The 15,298-nt window shown below is 38.0% G+C and overlaps 16 non-coding genes across 16 annotated transcripts; all 16 read right to left on the bottom strand.

The window, feature by feature from the left end:
- Nucleotides 1–55: 55 nt before the first annotated feature.
- On the bottom strand, nucleotides 56–137 carry trnas-gcu (transfer RNA serine (anticodon GCU)). The gene has a single exon. It is a non-coding gene; the product is annotated as a tRNA-Ser (tRNA).
- A 758-nt stretch (nucleotides 138–895) lies between these two features.
- trnas-gcu (transfer RNA serine (anticodon GCU)) lies at nucleotides 896–977 on the bottom strand. Its single transcript has one exon. It is a non-coding gene; the product is annotated as a tRNA-Ser (tRNA).
- A 1,094-nt stretch (nucleotides 978–2,071) lies between these two features.
- Nucleotides 2,072–2,153, bottom strand: trnas-gcu (transfer RNA serine (anticodon GCU)). Its single transcript has one exon. It is a non-coding gene; the product is annotated as a tRNA-Ser (tRNA).
- Nucleotides 2,154–2,911: 758 nt separating this feature from the next.
- Nucleotides 2,912–2,993, bottom strand: trnas-gcu (transfer RNA serine (anticodon GCU)). The gene has a single exon. It is a non-coding gene; the product is annotated as a tRNA-Ser (tRNA).
- A 1,093-nt stretch (nucleotides 2,994–4,086) lies between these two features.
- On the bottom strand, nucleotides 4,087–4,168 carry trnas-gcu (transfer RNA serine (anticodon GCU)). The gene has a single exon. It is a non-coding gene; the product is annotated as a tRNA-Ser (tRNA).
- A 758-nt stretch (nucleotides 4,169–4,926) lies between these two features.
- On the bottom strand, nucleotides 4,927–5,008 carry trnas-gcu (transfer RNA serine (anticodon GCU)). The gene has a single exon. It is a non-coding gene; the product is annotated as a tRNA-Ser (tRNA).
- A 1,093-nt stretch (nucleotides 5,009–6,101) lies between these two features.
- trnas-gcu (transfer RNA serine (anticodon GCU)) lies at nucleotides 6,102–6,183 on the bottom strand. Its single transcript has one exon. It is a non-coding gene; the product is annotated as a tRNA-Ser (tRNA).
- Nucleotides 6,184–6,941: 758 nt separating this feature from the next.
- trnas-gcu (transfer RNA serine (anticodon GCU)) lies at nucleotides 6,942–7,023 on the bottom strand. The gene has a single exon. It is a non-coding gene; the product is annotated as a tRNA-Ser (tRNA).
- Nucleotides 7,024–8,116: 1,093 nt separating this feature from the next.
- On the bottom strand, nucleotides 8,117–8,198 carry trnas-gcu (transfer RNA serine (anticodon GCU)). Its single transcript has one exon. It is a non-coding gene; the product is annotated as a tRNA-Ser (tRNA).
- A 766-nt stretch (nucleotides 8,199–8,964) lies between these two features.
- trnas-gcu (transfer RNA serine (anticodon GCU)) lies at nucleotides 8,965–9,046 on the bottom strand. Its single transcript has one exon. It is a non-coding gene; the product is annotated as a tRNA-Ser (tRNA).
- A 1,092-nt stretch (nucleotides 9,047–10,138) lies between these two features.
- On the bottom strand, nucleotides 10,139–10,220 carry trnas-gcu (transfer RNA serine (anticodon GCU)). The gene has a single exon. It is a non-coding gene; the product is annotated as a tRNA-Ser (tRNA).
- A 766-nt stretch (nucleotides 10,221–10,986) lies between these two features.
- Nucleotides 10,987–11,068, bottom strand: trnas-gcu (transfer RNA serine (anticodon GCU)). Its single transcript has one exon. It is a non-coding gene; the product is annotated as a tRNA-Ser (tRNA).
- A 1,094-nt stretch (nucleotides 11,069–12,162) lies between these two features.
- On the bottom strand, nucleotides 12,163–12,244 carry trnas-gcu (transfer RNA serine (anticodon GCU)). Its single transcript has one exon. It is a non-coding gene; the product is annotated as a tRNA-Ser (tRNA).
- A 766-nt stretch (nucleotides 12,245–13,010) lies between these two features.
- trnas-gcu (transfer RNA serine (anticodon GCU)) lies at nucleotides 13,011–13,092 on the bottom strand. Its single transcript has one exon. It is a non-coding gene; the product is annotated as a tRNA-Ser (tRNA).
- A 1,094-nt stretch (nucleotides 13,093–14,186) lies between these two features.
- trnas-gcu (transfer RNA serine (anticodon GCU)) lies at nucleotides 14,187–14,268 on the bottom strand. Its single transcript has one exon. It is a non-coding gene; the product is annotated as a tRNA-Ser (tRNA).
- A 766-nt stretch (nucleotides 14,269–15,034) lies between these two features.
- Nucleotides 15,035–15,116, bottom strand: trnas-gcu (transfer RNA serine (anticodon GCU)). Its single transcript has one exon. It is a non-coding gene; the product is annotated as a tRNA-Ser (tRNA).
- Between the last annotated feature and the right edge of the window lie 182 nt (nucleotides 15,117–15,298).

Here is a 15,298-nt window from a genome sequence, read left to right as displayed (position 1 = left end):
TTTCCCTGAATGTTATATTGACACAGGATTGATAGAGCCTCAAAATAGCGTCTGCCGACGAGGATGGGATTCGAACCCACGCGTGCAGAGCACAATGGATTAGCAGTCCATCGCCTTAACCACTCGGCCACCTCGTCTCCCATTGCTACCTTGTACAGTATATTTGAGGAGACGTACTCTTTGAAGAACGCATACTACATGTGAGCTAATGTTTAAAACCGTGTTAAGACCTTGTTGCCTCTGCTGTAATTTAACCACATCTTCCAGACTGCTGCTGCATTTGGCACAAAATCGTATAGTATCTGGGGTGTCGCAAATATATGTGATATATTTCACATACTGAAAATATTAGGTAGGCTACTTTGGACACATTAAAATGCCAAATGTACAGTAGAGGGGGAAAACTTACATTTCAGTGAATGTCTATGTAGAAAGCTTTTCTTCTGATAAGTGTCAATTTGTCTTAATTATCAATTTTTGACAAAATATAAAAGTCATGAAATATAACTGTCAAATTTAAATAATGTCAAAAAGTAAAAAATGTCAACAATGACACTTTACTACCCAAACCTTTCTCACGTAATACAAGGTTACATAAAAAACTTCAAAAAGACTGAAAATAAAAAAGAGAGCCCCTCAAAGAAAGTTCACATATTCAGTTGAGTCTTATATAAATATGCTAAGTAATCTTCGCATTTTGTCATTTTTTTCATTCATAGAAATGTTGGAAAGATAAGGAGAATTATTAGGTGTAAAAGCTGTCTTCAAGGCATTGAAAATTTCGAAGCTTTAACAAGAACGTCAAATCATATATTCTGCATTTCTTTTGCAATGAGCGATCTTCAATTGAGTATGGAAATTACCAGGATTGTTCGGACCCTAAAACTACACAAGTCGACGAGGATGGGATTCGAACCCACGCGTGCAGAGCACAATGGATTAGCAGTCCATCGCCTTAACCACTCGGCCACCTCGTCAGTACGTCCGTGAAGCTATGATCGTGTGAGGGTAATCGTACGAGTACACGTCTTGGAGACACTCCCTTGCCTGACGCTTATTTATCCAACAGTAGCTCTATGTTCATTTTACGCTCCTAATTGCAACAAATTAATCCAAAACAGTACATTTTGGGATTTCTTTTATTTGACTTTATTCTTACAGAGATGTCCCAATATGATCAGTATTTTTCTTTAAATAGATAATATATAAGTTTTCCAAGAAACATGGTCAAACGTCGAGAGTAGTGTGCACACGAGGTGTTCTGCTATTTCAGTATGTTTAAATGATTAGTAGCTACAATAGTGTCTTTACAAACAAGGTAGGTCAAGAAATGCTTGCAGCAAATGATGAATGACATATCAGAATGAATGGACAGTGTTAATTTCTGGTGCAGTATTGAAATAGAATAGATCGTGATTATATCATGGAGGAGAGCTTTGGTTTATATTTTTACACTTTAAAGCGATAGAATTAAAATACATTTCTTTAAAACAGCTCACCTCACAAAGACCTTTTGGAAAAAAACATGTTTTACTGCAAGTCTTAAGTCCTGTAGACCTCCAACCCTAAAAAAACGTTTCAACTAAACAAGTGCTTCCGAAACAGGCAATTAGATGGGCCAGGTGACATCAATTAGAGGTCTGCTAGAACGTATATCTTTGGGTTCATGTTTGGTAGTCATTGCTGCGTGAGCTTTAACTGCCGTGACGCTAACTGGATCGTCGTAGATATGTATCTCACTAAATAAAAATGGACTCCATGTTGCAAACCAGCCTACATTTCCCCTGATTTGCCTGATGCAAGCAATACGCTTTGTCCAGGGCTGTCGCTAAGCCAGTTTTATGGGGCGTCAGCCTTCCACGAAGGTCAAACCTCTTACAAAATTAACAAAAAGTATTTTGCAATAACTTATGGCTACACCTCAATGGTGTAATTGAGAACTGCCAGTGTTCTCTTATGTCGGCTTTCACAGACATGGCCATTTCCCAGTTTCTCTACGACGATGCGCAAATGGATTTTCCCTGAATGGTATATTGACACAGGATTGATAGAGCCTCAAAATAGCGTCTGCCGACGAGGATGGGATTCGAACCCACGCGTGCAGAGCACAATGGATTAGCAGTCCATCGCCTTAACCACTCGGCCACCTCGTCTCCCATTTCTATCTTGTACAGTATATTTGAGGAGACGTACTCTTTGAAGAACGCATACTACATGTGAGCTAATGTTTAAAACCGTGTTAAGACCTTGTTGCCTCTGCTGTAATTTAACCACATCTGCCAGACTGCTGCTGCATTTAGCACAAAATCGTATAGTATCTGGGGTGTCGCAAATATATGTGATATATTTCACATACTGAAAATATTAGGTAGGCTACTTTGGACACATTAAAATGCCAAATGTACAGTAGAGGGGGAAAACTTACATTTCAGTGAATGTCTATGTAGAAAGCTTTTCTTCTGAAAAGTGTCAATTTGTCTTAATTATCAATTTTTGACAAAATATAAAAGTCATGAAATATAACTGTCAAATTTAAATAATGTCAAAAAGTAAAAAATGTCAACAATGACACTTTACTACCCAAACCTTTCTCACGTAATACAAGGTTACATAAAAAACTTCAAAAAGACTGAAAATAAAAAAGAGAGCCCCTCAAAGAAAGTTCACATATTCAGTTGAGTCTTATATAAATATGCGAAGTAATCTTCGCATTTTGTCATTTTTTTCATTCATAGAAATGTTGGAAAGATAAGGAGAACTATTAGGTGTAAAAGCTGTCTTCAAGGCATTGAAAATTTCGAAGCTTTAACAAGAACGTCAAATCATATATTCTGCATTTCTTTTGCAATGAGCGATCTTCAATTGAGTATGGAAATTACCAGGATTGTTCGGACCCTAAAACTACACAAGTCGACGAGGATGGGATTCGAACCCACGCGTGCAGAGCACAATGGATTAGCAGTCCATCGCCTTAACCACTCGGCCACCTCGTCAGTACGTCCGTGAAGCTATGATCGTGTGAGGGTAATCGTACGAGTACACGTCTTGGAGACACTCCCTTGCCTGACGCTTATTTATCCAACAGTAGCTCTATGTTCATTTTACGCTCTTAATTGCAACAAATTAATCCAAAACAGTACATTTTGGGATTTCTTTTATTTGACTTTATTCTTACAGAGATGTCCCAATATGATCAGTATTTTTCTTTAAATAGATAATATATAAGTTTTCCAAGAAAAATGGTCAAACGTCGAGAGTAGTGTGCACACAAGGTGTTCTGCTATTTCAGTATGTTTAAATGATTAGTAGCTACAATAGTGTCTTTACAAACAAGGTAGGTCAAGAAATGCTTGCAGCAAATGATGAATGACATATCAGAATGAATGGACAGTGTTTATTTCTGGTGCAGTATTGAAATAGAATAGATCGTGATTATATCATGGAGGAGAGCTTTGGTTTATATTTTTACACTTTAAAGCGGTAGAATTAAAATATATTTCTTTAAAACAGCTCACCTCACAAAGACCTTTTGGAAAAAAACATGTTTTACTGCAAGTCTTAAGTCCTGTAGACCTCCAACCCTAAAAAACGTTTCAACTAAACAAGTGCTTCCGAAACAGGCAATTAGATGGGCCAGGTGACATCAATTAGAGGTCTGCTAGAACGTATATCTTTGGGTTCATGTTTGGTAGTCATTGCTGCGTGAGCTTTAACTGCCGTGACGCTAACTGGATCGTCGTAGATATCTATCTCACTGAATAAAAATGGACTCCATGTTGCAAACCAGCCTACATTTCCCCTGATTTGCCTGATGCAAGCAATACGCGTTGTCCAGGGCTGTCGCTAAGCCAGTTTTATGGGGCGTCAGCCTTCCACGAAGGTCAAACCTCTTACAAAATTAACAAAAAGTATTTTGCAATAACTTATGGCTACACCTCAATGGTGTAATTGAGAACTGCCAGTGTTCTCTTATGTCGGCTTTCACAGACATGGCCATTTCCCAGTTTCTCTACGACGATGCGCAAATGGATTTTCCCTGAATGGTATATTGACACAGGATTGATAGAGCCTCAAAATAGCGTCTGCCGACGAGGATGGGATTCGAACCCACGCGTGCAGAGCACAATGGATTAGCAGTCCATCGCCTTAACCACTCGGCCACCTCGTCTCCCATTTCTATCTTGTACAGTATATTTGAGGAGACGTACTCTTTGAAGAACGCATACTACATGTGAGCTAATGTTTAAAACCGTGTTAAGACCTTGTTGCCTCTGCTGTAATTTAACCACATCTGCCAGACTGCTGCTGCATTTAGCACAAAATCGTATAGTATCTGGGGTGTCGCAAATATATGTGATATATTTCACATACTGAAAATATTAGGTAGGCTACTTTGGACACATTAAAATGCCAAATGTACAGTAGAGGGGGAAAACTTACATTTCAGTGAATGTCTATGTAGAAAGCTTTTCTTCTGAAAAGTGTCAATTTGTCTTAATTATCAATTTTTGACAAAATATAAAAGTCATGAAATATAACTGTCAAATTTAAATAATGTCAAAAAGTAAAAAATGTCAACAATGACACTTTACTACCCAAACCTTTCTCACGTAATACAAGGTTACATAAAAAACTTCAAAAAGACTGAAAATAAAAAAGAGAGCCCCTCAAAGAAAGTTCACATATTCAGTTGAGTCTTATATAAATATGCGAAGTAATCTTCGCATTTTGTCATTTTTTTCATTCATAGAAATGTTGGAAAGATAAGGAGAACTATTAGGTGTAAAAGCTGTCTTCAAGGCATTGAAAATTTCGAAGCTTTAACAAGAACGTCAAATCATATATTCTGCATTTCTTTTGCAATGAGCGATCTTCAATTGAGTATGGAAATTACCAGGATTGTTCGGACCCTAAAACTACACAAGTCGACGAGGATGGGATTCGAACCCACGCGTGCAGAGCACAATGGATTAGCAGTCCATCGCCTTAACCACTCGGCCACCTCGTCAGTACGTCCGTGAAGCTATGATCGTGTGAGGGTAATCGTACGAGTACACGTCTTGGAGACACTCCCTTGCCTGACGCTTATTTATCCAACAGTAGCTCTATGTTCATTTTACGCTCTTAATTGCAACAAATTAATCCAAAACAGTACATTTTGGGATTTCTTTTATTTGACTTTATTCTTACAGAGATGTCCCAATATGATCAGTATTTTTCTTTAAATAGATAATATATAAGTTTTCCAAGAAAAATGGTCAAACGTCGAGAGTAGTGTGCACACAAGGTGTTCTGCTATTTCAGTATGTTTAAATGATTAGTAGCTACAATAGTGTCTTTACAAACAAGGTAGGTCAAGAAATGCTTGCAGCAAATGATGAATGACATATCAGAATGAATGGACAGTGTTTATTTCTGGTGCAGTATTGAAATAGAATAGATCGTGATTATATCATGGAGGAGAGCTTTGGTTTATATTTTTACACTTTAAAGCGGTAGAATTAAAATATATTTCTTTAAAACAGCTCACCTCACAAAGACCTTTTGGAAAAAAACATGTTTTACTGCAAGTCTTAAGTCCTGTAGACCTCCAACCCTAAAAAACGTTTCAACTAAACAAGTGCTTCCGAAACAGGCAATTAGATGGGCCAGGTGACATCAATTAGAGGTCTGCTAGAACGTATATCTTTGGGTTCATGTTTGGTAGTCATTGCTGCGTGAGCTTTAACTGCCGTGACGCTAACTGGATCGTCGTAGATATCTATCTCACTGAATAAAAATGGACTCCATGTTGCAAACCAGCCTACATTTCCCCTGATTTGCCTGATGCAAGCAATACGCGTTGTCCAGGGCTGTCGCTAAGCCAGTTTTATGGGGCGTCAGCCTTCCACGAAGGTCAAACCTCTTACAAAATTAACAAAAAGTATTTTGCAATAACTTATGGCTACACCTCAATGGTGTAATTGAGAACTGCCAGTGTTCTCTTATGTCGGCTTTCACAGACATGGCCATTTCCCAGTTTCTCTACGACGATGCGCAAATGGATTTTCCCTGAATGGTATATTGACACAGGATTGATAGAGCCTCAAAATAGCGTCTGCCGACGAGGATGGGATTCGAACCCACGCGTGCAGAGCACAATGGATTAGCAGTCCATCGCCTTAACCACTCGGCCACCTCGTCTCCCATTTCTATCTTGTACAGTATATTTGAGGAGACGTACTCTTTGAAGAACGCATACTACATGTGAGCTAATGTTTAAAACCGTGTTAAGACCTTGTTGCCTCTGCTGTAATTTAACCACATCTGCCAGACTGCTGCTGCATTTAGCACAAAATCGTATAGTATCTGGGGTGTCGCAAATATATGTGATATATTTCACATACTGAAAATATTAGGTAGGCTACTTTGGACACATTAAAATGCCAAATGTACAGTAGAGGGGGAAAACTTACATTTCAGTGAATGTCTATGTAGAAAGCTTTTCTTCTGAAAAGTGTCAATTTGTCTTAATTATCAATTTTTGACAAAATATAAAAGTCATGAAATATAACTGTCAAATTTAAATAATGTCAAAAAGTAAAAAATGTCAACAATGACACTTTACTACCCAAACCTTTCTCACGTAATACAAGGTTACATAAAAAACTTCAAAAAGACTGAAAATAAAAAAGAGAGCCCCTCAAAGAAAGTTCACATATTCAGTTGAGTCTTATATAAATATGCGAAGTAATCTTCGCATTTTGTCATTTTTTTCATTCATAGAAATGTTGGAAAGATAAGGAGAACTATTAGGTGTAAAAGCTGTCTTCAAGGCATTGAAAATTTCGAAGCTTTAACAAGAACGTCAAATCATATATTCTGCATTTCTTTTGCAATGAGCGATCTTCAATTGAGTATGGAAATTACCAGGATTGTTCGGACCCTAAAACTACACAAGTCGACGAGGATGGGATTCGAACCCACGCGTGCAGAGCACAATGGATTAGCAGTCCATCGCCTTAACCACTCGGCCACCTCGTCAGTACGTCCGTGAAGCTATGATCGTGTGAGGGTAATCGTACGAGTACACGTCTTGGAGACACTCCCTTGCCTGACGCTTATTTATCCAACAGTAGCTCTATGTTCATTTTACGCTCTTAATTGCAACAAATTAATCCAAAACAGTACATTTTGGGATTTCTTTTATTTGACTTTATTCTTACAGAGATGTCCCAATATGATCAGTATTTTTCTTTAAATAGATAATATATAAGTTTTCCAAGAAAAATGGTCAAACGTCGAGAGTAGTGTGCACACAAGGTGTTCTGCTATTTCAGTATGTTTAAATGATTAGTAGCTACAATAGTGTCTTTACAAACAAGGTAGGTCAAGAAATGCTTGCAGCAAATGATGAATGACATATCAGAATGAATGGACAGTGTTTATTTCTGGTGCAGTATTGAAATAGAATAGATCGTGATTATATCATGGAGGAGAGCTTTGGTTTATATTTTTACACTTTAAAGCGGTAGAATTAAAATATATTTCTTTAAAACAGCTCACCTCACAAAGACCTTTTGGAAAAAAACATGTTTTACTGCAAGTCTTAAGTCCTGTAGACCTCCAACCCTAAAAAACGTTTCAACTAAACAAGTGCTTCCGAAACAGGCAATTAGATGGGCCAGGTGACATCAATTAGAGGTCTGCTAGAACGTATATCTTTGGGTTCATGTTTGGTAGTCATTGCTGCGTGAGCTTTAACTGCCGTGACGCTAACTGGATCGTCGTAGATATCTATCTCACTGAATAAAAATGGACTCCATGTTGCAAACCAGCCTACATTTCCCCTGATTTGCCTGATGCAAGCAATACGCGTTGTCCAGGGCTGTCGCTAAGCCAGTTTTATGGGGCGTCAGCCTTCCACGAAGGTCAAACCTCTTACAAAATTAACAAAAAGTATTTTGCAATAACTTATGGCTACACCTCAATGGTGTAATTGAGAACTGCCAGTGTTCTCTTATGTCGGCTTTCACAGACATGGCCATTTCCCAGTTTCTCTACGACGATGCGCAAATGGATTTTCCCTGAATGGTATATTGACACAGGATTGATAGAGCCTCAAAATAGCGTCTGCCGACGAGGATGGGATTCGAACCCACGCGTGCAGAGCACAATGGATTAGCAGTCCATCGCCTTAACCACTCGGCCACCTCGTCTCCCATTTCTACCTTGTACAGTATATTTGAGGAGACGTCAAGAAGTACTCTTTGAAGAACGCATACTACATGTGAGCGAATGTTTAAAACCGTGTTAAGACCTTGTTGCCTCTGCTGTAATTTAACCACATCTGCCAGACTGCTGCTGCATTTAGCACAAAATCGTATAGTATCTGGGGTGTCGCAAATATATGTGATATATTTCACATACTGAAAATATTAGGTAGGCTACTTTGGACACATTAAAATGCCAAATGTACAGTAGAGGGGGAAAACTTACATTTCAGTGAATGTCTATGTAGAAAGCTTTTCTTCTGATAAGTGTCAATTTGTCTTAATTATCAATTTTTGACAAAATATAAAAGTCATGAAATATAACTGTCAAATTTAAATAATGTCAAAAAGTAAAAAATGTCAACAATGACACTTTACTACCCAAACCTTTCTCACGTAATACAAGGTTACATAAAAAACTTCAAAAAGACTGAAAATAAAAAAGAGAGCCCCTCAAAGAAAGTTCACATATTCAGTTGAGTCTTATATAAATATGCTAAGTAATCTTCGCATTTTGTCATTTTTTTCATTCATAGAAATGTTGGAAAGATAAGGAGAATTATTAGGTGTAAAAGCTGTCTTCAAGGCATTGAAAATTTCGAAGCTTTAACAAGAACGTCAAATCATATATTCTGCATTTCTTTTGCAATGAGCGATCTTCAATTGAGTATGGAAATTACCAGGATTGTTCGGACCCTAAAACTACACAAGTCGACGAGGATGGGATTCAAACCCACGCGTGCAGAGCACAATGGATTAGCAGTCCATCGCCTTAACCACTCGGCCACCTCGTCAGTACGTCCGTGTAGCTATGATCGTGTGAGGGTAATCGTACGAGTACACGTCTTGGAGACACTCCCTTGCCTGACGCTTATTTATCCAACAGTAGCTCTATGTTCATTTTACGCTCCTAATTGCAACAAATTAATCCAAAACAGTACATTTTGGGATTTCTTTTATTTGACTTTATTCTTACAGAGATGTCCCAATATGATCAGTATTTTTCTTTAAATAGATAATATATAAGTTTTCCAAGAAAAATGGTCAAACGTCGAGAGTAGTGTGCACACAAGGTGTTCTGCTATTTCAGTATGTTTAAATGATTAGTAGCTACAATAGTGTCTTTACAAACAAGGTAGGTCAAGAAATGCTTGCAGCAAATGATGAATGACATCAGAATGAATGGACAGTGTTTATTTCTGGTGCAGTATTGAAATAGAATAGATCGTGATTATATCATGGAGGAGAGCTTTGGTTTATATTTTTACACTTTAAAGCGGTAGAATTAAAATATATTTCTTTAAAACAGCTCACCTCACAAAGACCTTTTGGAAAAAAACATGTTTTACTGCAAGTCTTAAGTCCTGTAGACCTCCAACCCTAAAAAAACGTTTCATCTAAACAAGTGCTTCCGAAACAGGCAATTAGATGGGCCAGGTGACATCAATTAGAGGTCTGCTAGAACGTATATCTTTGGGTTCATGTTTGGTAGTCATTGCTGCGTGAGCTTTAACTGCCGTGACGCTAACTGGATTGTCGTAGATATGTATCTCACTAAATAAAAATGGACTCCATGTTGCAAACCAGCCTACATTTCCCCTGATTTGCCTGATGCAAGCAATACGCTTTGTCCAGGGCTGTCGCTAAGCCAGTTTTATGGGGCGTCAGCCTTCCACGAAGGTCAAACCTCTTACAAAATTAACAAAAAGTATTTTGCAATAACTTATGGCTACACCTCAATGGTGTAATTGAGAACTGCCAGTGTTCTCTTATGTCGGCTTTCACAGACATGGCCATTTCCCAGTTTCTCTACGACGATGCGCAAATGGATTTTCCCTGAATGGTATATTGACACAGGATTGATAGAGCCTCAAAATAGCGTCTGCCGACGAGGATGGGATTCGAACCCACGCGTGCAGAGCACAATGGATTAGCAGTCCATCGCCTTAACCACTCGGCCACCTCGTCTCCCATTTCTACCTTGTACAGTATATTTGAGGAGACGTCAAGAAGTACTCTTTGAAGAACGCATACTACATGTGAGCGAATGTTTAAAACCGTGTTAAGACCTTGTTGCCTCTGCTGTAATTTAACCACATCTGCCAGACTGCTGCTGCATTTAGTACAAAATCGTATAGTATCTGGGGTGTCGCAAATATATGTGATATATTTCACATACTGAAAATATTAGGTAGGCTACTTTGGACACATTAAAATGCCAAATGTACAGTAGAGGGGGAAAACTTACATTTCAGTGAATGTCTATGTAGAAAGCTTTTCTTCTGATAAGTGTCAATTTGTCTTAATTATCAATTTTTGACAAAATATAAAAGTCATGAAATATAACTGTCAAATTTAAATAATGTCAAAAAGTAAAAAATGTCAACAATGACACTTTACTACCCAAACCTTTCTCACGTAATACAAGGTTACATAAAAAACTTCAAAAAGACTGAAAATAAAAAAGAGAGCCCCTCAAAGAAAGTTCACATATTCAGTTGAGTCTTACATAAATATGCTAAGTAATCTTCGCATTTTGTCATTTTTTTCATTCATAGAAATGTTGGAAAGATAAGGAGAATTATTAGGTGTAAAAGCTGTCTTCAAGGCATTGAAAATTTCGAAGCTTTAACAAGAACGTCAAATCATATATTCTGCATTTCTTTTGCAATGAGCGATCTTCAATTGAGTATGGAAATTACCAGGATTGTTCGGACCCTAAAACTACACAAGTCGACGAGGATGGGATTCGAACCCACGCGTGCAGAGCACAATGGATTAGCAGTCCATCGCCTTAACCACTCGGCCACCTCGTCAGTACGTCCGTGAAGCTATGATCGTGTGAGGGTAATCGTACGAGTACACGTCTTGGAGACACTCCCTTGCCTGACGCTTATTTATCCAACAGTAGCTCTATGTTCATTTTACGCTCCTAATTGCAACAAATTAATCCAAAACAGTACATTTTGGGATTTCTTTTATTTGACTTTATTCTTACAGAGATGTCCCAATATGATCAGTATTTTTCTTTAAATAGATAATATATAAGTTTTCCAAGAAAAATGGTCAAACGTCGAGAGTAGTGTGCACACAAGGTGTTCTGCTATTTCAGTATGTTTAAATGATTAGTAGCTACAATAGTGTCTTTACAAACAAGGTAGGTCAAGAAATGCTTGCAGCAAATGATGAATGACATATCAGAATGAATGGACAGTGTTTATTTCTGGTGCAGTATTGAAATAGAATAGATCGTGATTATATCATGGAGGAGAGCTTTGGTTTATATTTTTACACTTTAAAGCGGTAGAATTAAAATATATTTCTTTAAAACAGCTCACCTCACAAAGACCTTTTGGAAAAAAACATGTTTTATTGCAAGTCTTAAGTCCTGTAGACCTCCAACCCTAAAAAAACGTTTCAACTAAACAAGTGCTTCCGAAACAGGCAATTAGATGGGCCATGTGACATCAATTAGAGGTCTGCTAGAACGTATATCTTTGGGTTCATGTTTGGTAGTCATTGCTGCGTGAGCTTTAACTGCCGTGACGCTAACTGGATCGTCGTAGATATGTATCTCACTAAATAAAAATGGACTCCATGTTGCAAACCAGCCTACATTTCCCCTGATTTGCCTGATGCAAGCAATACGCTTTGTCCAGGGCTGTCGCTAAGCCAGTTTTATGGGGCGTCAGCCTTCCACGAAGGTCAAACCTCTTACAAAATTAACAAAAAGTATTTTGCAATAACTTATGGCTACACCTCAATGGTGTAATTGAGAACTGCCAGTGTTCTCTTATGTCGGCTTTCACAGACATGGCCATTTCCCAGTTTCTCTACGACGATGCGCAAATGGATTTTCCCTGAATGGTATATTGACACAGGATTGATAGAGCCTCAAAATAGCGTCTGCCGATGAGGATGGGATTCGAACCCACGCGTGCAGAGCACAATGGATTAGCAGTCCATCGCCTTAACCACTCGGCCACCTCGTCTCCCATTTCTACCTTGTACAGTATATTTGAGGAGACGTCAAGAAGTACTCTTTGAAGAACGCATACTACATGTGAGCGAATGTTTAAAACCGTGTTAAGACCTTGTTGCCTCTGCTGTAATTTAACCACATCTGCCAGACTGCTGCTGCATTTAGTACAAAATCGTATAGTATCTGGGGTGTCGCAAATATATGTGATATATTTCACATACTGAAAATATTAGGTAGGCTACTTTGGACACATTAAAATGCCAAATGTACAGTAGAGGGGGAAAACTTACATTTCAGTGAATGTCTATGTAGAAAGCTTTTCTTCTGATAAGTGTCAATTTGTCTTAATTATCAATTTTTGACAAAATATAAAAGTCATGAAATATAACTGTCAAATTTAAATAATGTCAAAAAGTAAAAAATGTCAACAATGACACTTTACTACCCAAACCTTTCTCACGTAATACAAGGTTACATAAAAAACTTCAAAAAGACTGAAAATAAAAAAGAGGGCCCCTCAAAGAAAGTTCACATATTCAGTTGAGTCTTACATAAATATGCTAAGTAATCTTCGCATTTTGTCATTTTTTTCATTCATAGAAATGTTGGAAAGATAAGGAGAATTATTAGGTGTAAAAGCTGTCTTCAAGGCATTGAAAATTTCGAAGCTTTAACAAGAACGTCAAATCATATATTCTGCATTTCTTTTGCAATGAGCGATCTTCAATTGAGTATGGAAATTACCAGGATTGTTCGGACCCTAAAACTACACAAGTCGACGAGGATGGGATTCGAACCCACGCGTGCAGAGCACAATGGATTAGCAGTCCATCGCCTTAACCACTCGGCCACCTCGTCAGTACGTCCGTGAAGCTATGATCGTGTGAGGGTAATCGTACGAGTACACGTCTTGGAGACACTCCCTTGCCTGACGCTTATTTATCCAACAGTAGCTCTATGTTCATTTTACGCTCCTAATTGCAACAAATTAATCCAAAACAGTACATTTTGGGATTTCTTTTATTTGACTTTATTCTTACAGAGATGTCCCAATATGATCAGTATTTTTCTTTAAATAGATAATATATAAGTTTTCCAAGAAAAATGGTCAAACGTCGAGAGTAGTGTGCACACAAGGTGTTCTGCTATTTCAGTATGTTTAAATGATTAGTAGCTACAATAGTGTCTTTACAAACAAGGTAGGTCAAGAAATGCTTGCAGCAAATGATGAATGACATATCAGAATGAATGGACAGTGTTTATTTCTGGTGCAGTATTGAAATAGAATAGATCGTGATTATATCATGGAGGAGAGCTTTGGTTTATATTTTTACACTTTAAAGCGGTAGAATTAAAATATATTTCTTTAAAACAGCTCACCTCACAAAGACCTTTTGGAAAAAAACATGTTTTATTGCAAGTCTTAAGTCCTGTAGACCTCCAACCCTAAAAAAACGTTTCAACTAAACAAGTGCTTCCGAAACAGGCAATTAGATGGGCCATGTGACATCAATTAGAGGTCTGCTAGAACGTATATCTTTGGGTTCATGTTTGGTAGTCATTGCTGCGTGAGCTTTAACTGCCGTGACGCTAACTGGATCGTCGTAGATATGTATCTCACTAAATAAAAATGGACTCCATGTTGCAAACCAGCCTACATTTCCCCTGATTTGCCTGATGCAAGCAATACGCTTTGTCCAGGGCTGTCGCTAAGCCAGTTTTATGGGGCGTCAGCCTTCCACGAAGGTCAAACCTCTTACAAAATTAACAAAAAGTATTTTGCAATAACTTATGGCTACACCTCAATGGTGTAATTGAGAACTGCCAGTGTTCTCTTATGTCGGCTTTCACAGACATGGCCATTTCCCAGTTTCTCTACGACGATGCGCAAATGGATTTTCCCTGAATGGTATATTGACACAGGATTGATAGAGCCTCAAAATAGCGTCTGCCGATGAGGATGGGATTCGAACCCACGCGTGCAGAGCACAATGGATTAGCAGTCCATCGCCTTAACCACTCAGCCACCTCGTCTCCCATTTCTACCTTGTACAGTATATTTGAGGAGACGTCAAGAAGTACTCTTTGAAGAACGCATACTACATGTGAGCAAATGTTTAAAACCGTGTTAAGACCTTGTTGCCTCTGCTGTAATTTAACCACATCTGCCAGACTGCTGCTGCATTTAGCACAAAATCGTATAGTATCTGGGGTGTCGCAAATATATGTGATATATTTCACATACTGAAAATATTAGGTAGGCTACTTTGGACACATTAAAATGCCAAATGTACAGTAGAGGGGGAAAACTTACATTTCAGTGAATGTCTATGTAGAAAGCTTTTCTTCTGATAAGTGTCAATTTGTCTTAATTATCAATTTTTGACAAAATATAAAAGTCATGAAATATAACTGTCAAATTTAAATAATGTCAAAAAGTAAAAAATGTCAACAATGACACTTTACTACCCAAACCTTTCTCACGTAATACAAGGTTACATAAAAAACTTCAAAAAGACTGAAAATAAAAAAGAGAGCCCCTCAAAGAAAGTTCACATATTCAGTTGAGTCTTACATAAATATGCTAAGTAATCTTCGCATTTTGTCATTTTTTTCATTCATAGAAATGTTGGAAAGATAAGGAGAATTATTAGGTGTAAAAGCTGTCTTCAAGGTATTGAAAATTTCGAAGCTTTAACAAGAACGTCAAATCATATATTCTGCATTTCTTTTGCAATGAGCGATCTTCAATTGAGTATGGAAATTACCAGGATTGTTCGGACCCTAAAACTACACAAGTCGACGAGGATGGGATTCGAACCCACGCGTGCAGAGCACAATGGATTAGCAGCCCATCGCCTTAACCACTCGGCCACCTCGTCAGTACGTCCGTGAAGCTATGATCGTGTGAGGGTAATCGTACGAGTACACGTCTTGGAGACACTCCCTTGCCTGACGCTTATTTATCCAACAGTAGCTCTATGTTCATTTTACGCTCCTAATTGCAACAAATTAATCCAAAACAGTACATTTTGGGATTTCTTTTATTTGACTTTATTCTTAC

This window comes from Salminus brasiliensis, chromosome 9, assembly GCF_030463535.1.
Source record: "Salminus brasiliensis chromosome 9, fSalBra1.hap2, whole genome shotgun sequence".
Classification (NCBI taxonomy): domain Eukaryota; kingdom Metazoa; phylum Chordata; class Actinopteri; order Characiformes; family Bryconidae; genus Salminus; species Salminus brasiliensis.
The sequence above is the reverse complement of the archived record's forward strand: the minus strand, read 5'-3'. Positions and strand labels throughout refer to the sequence as shown.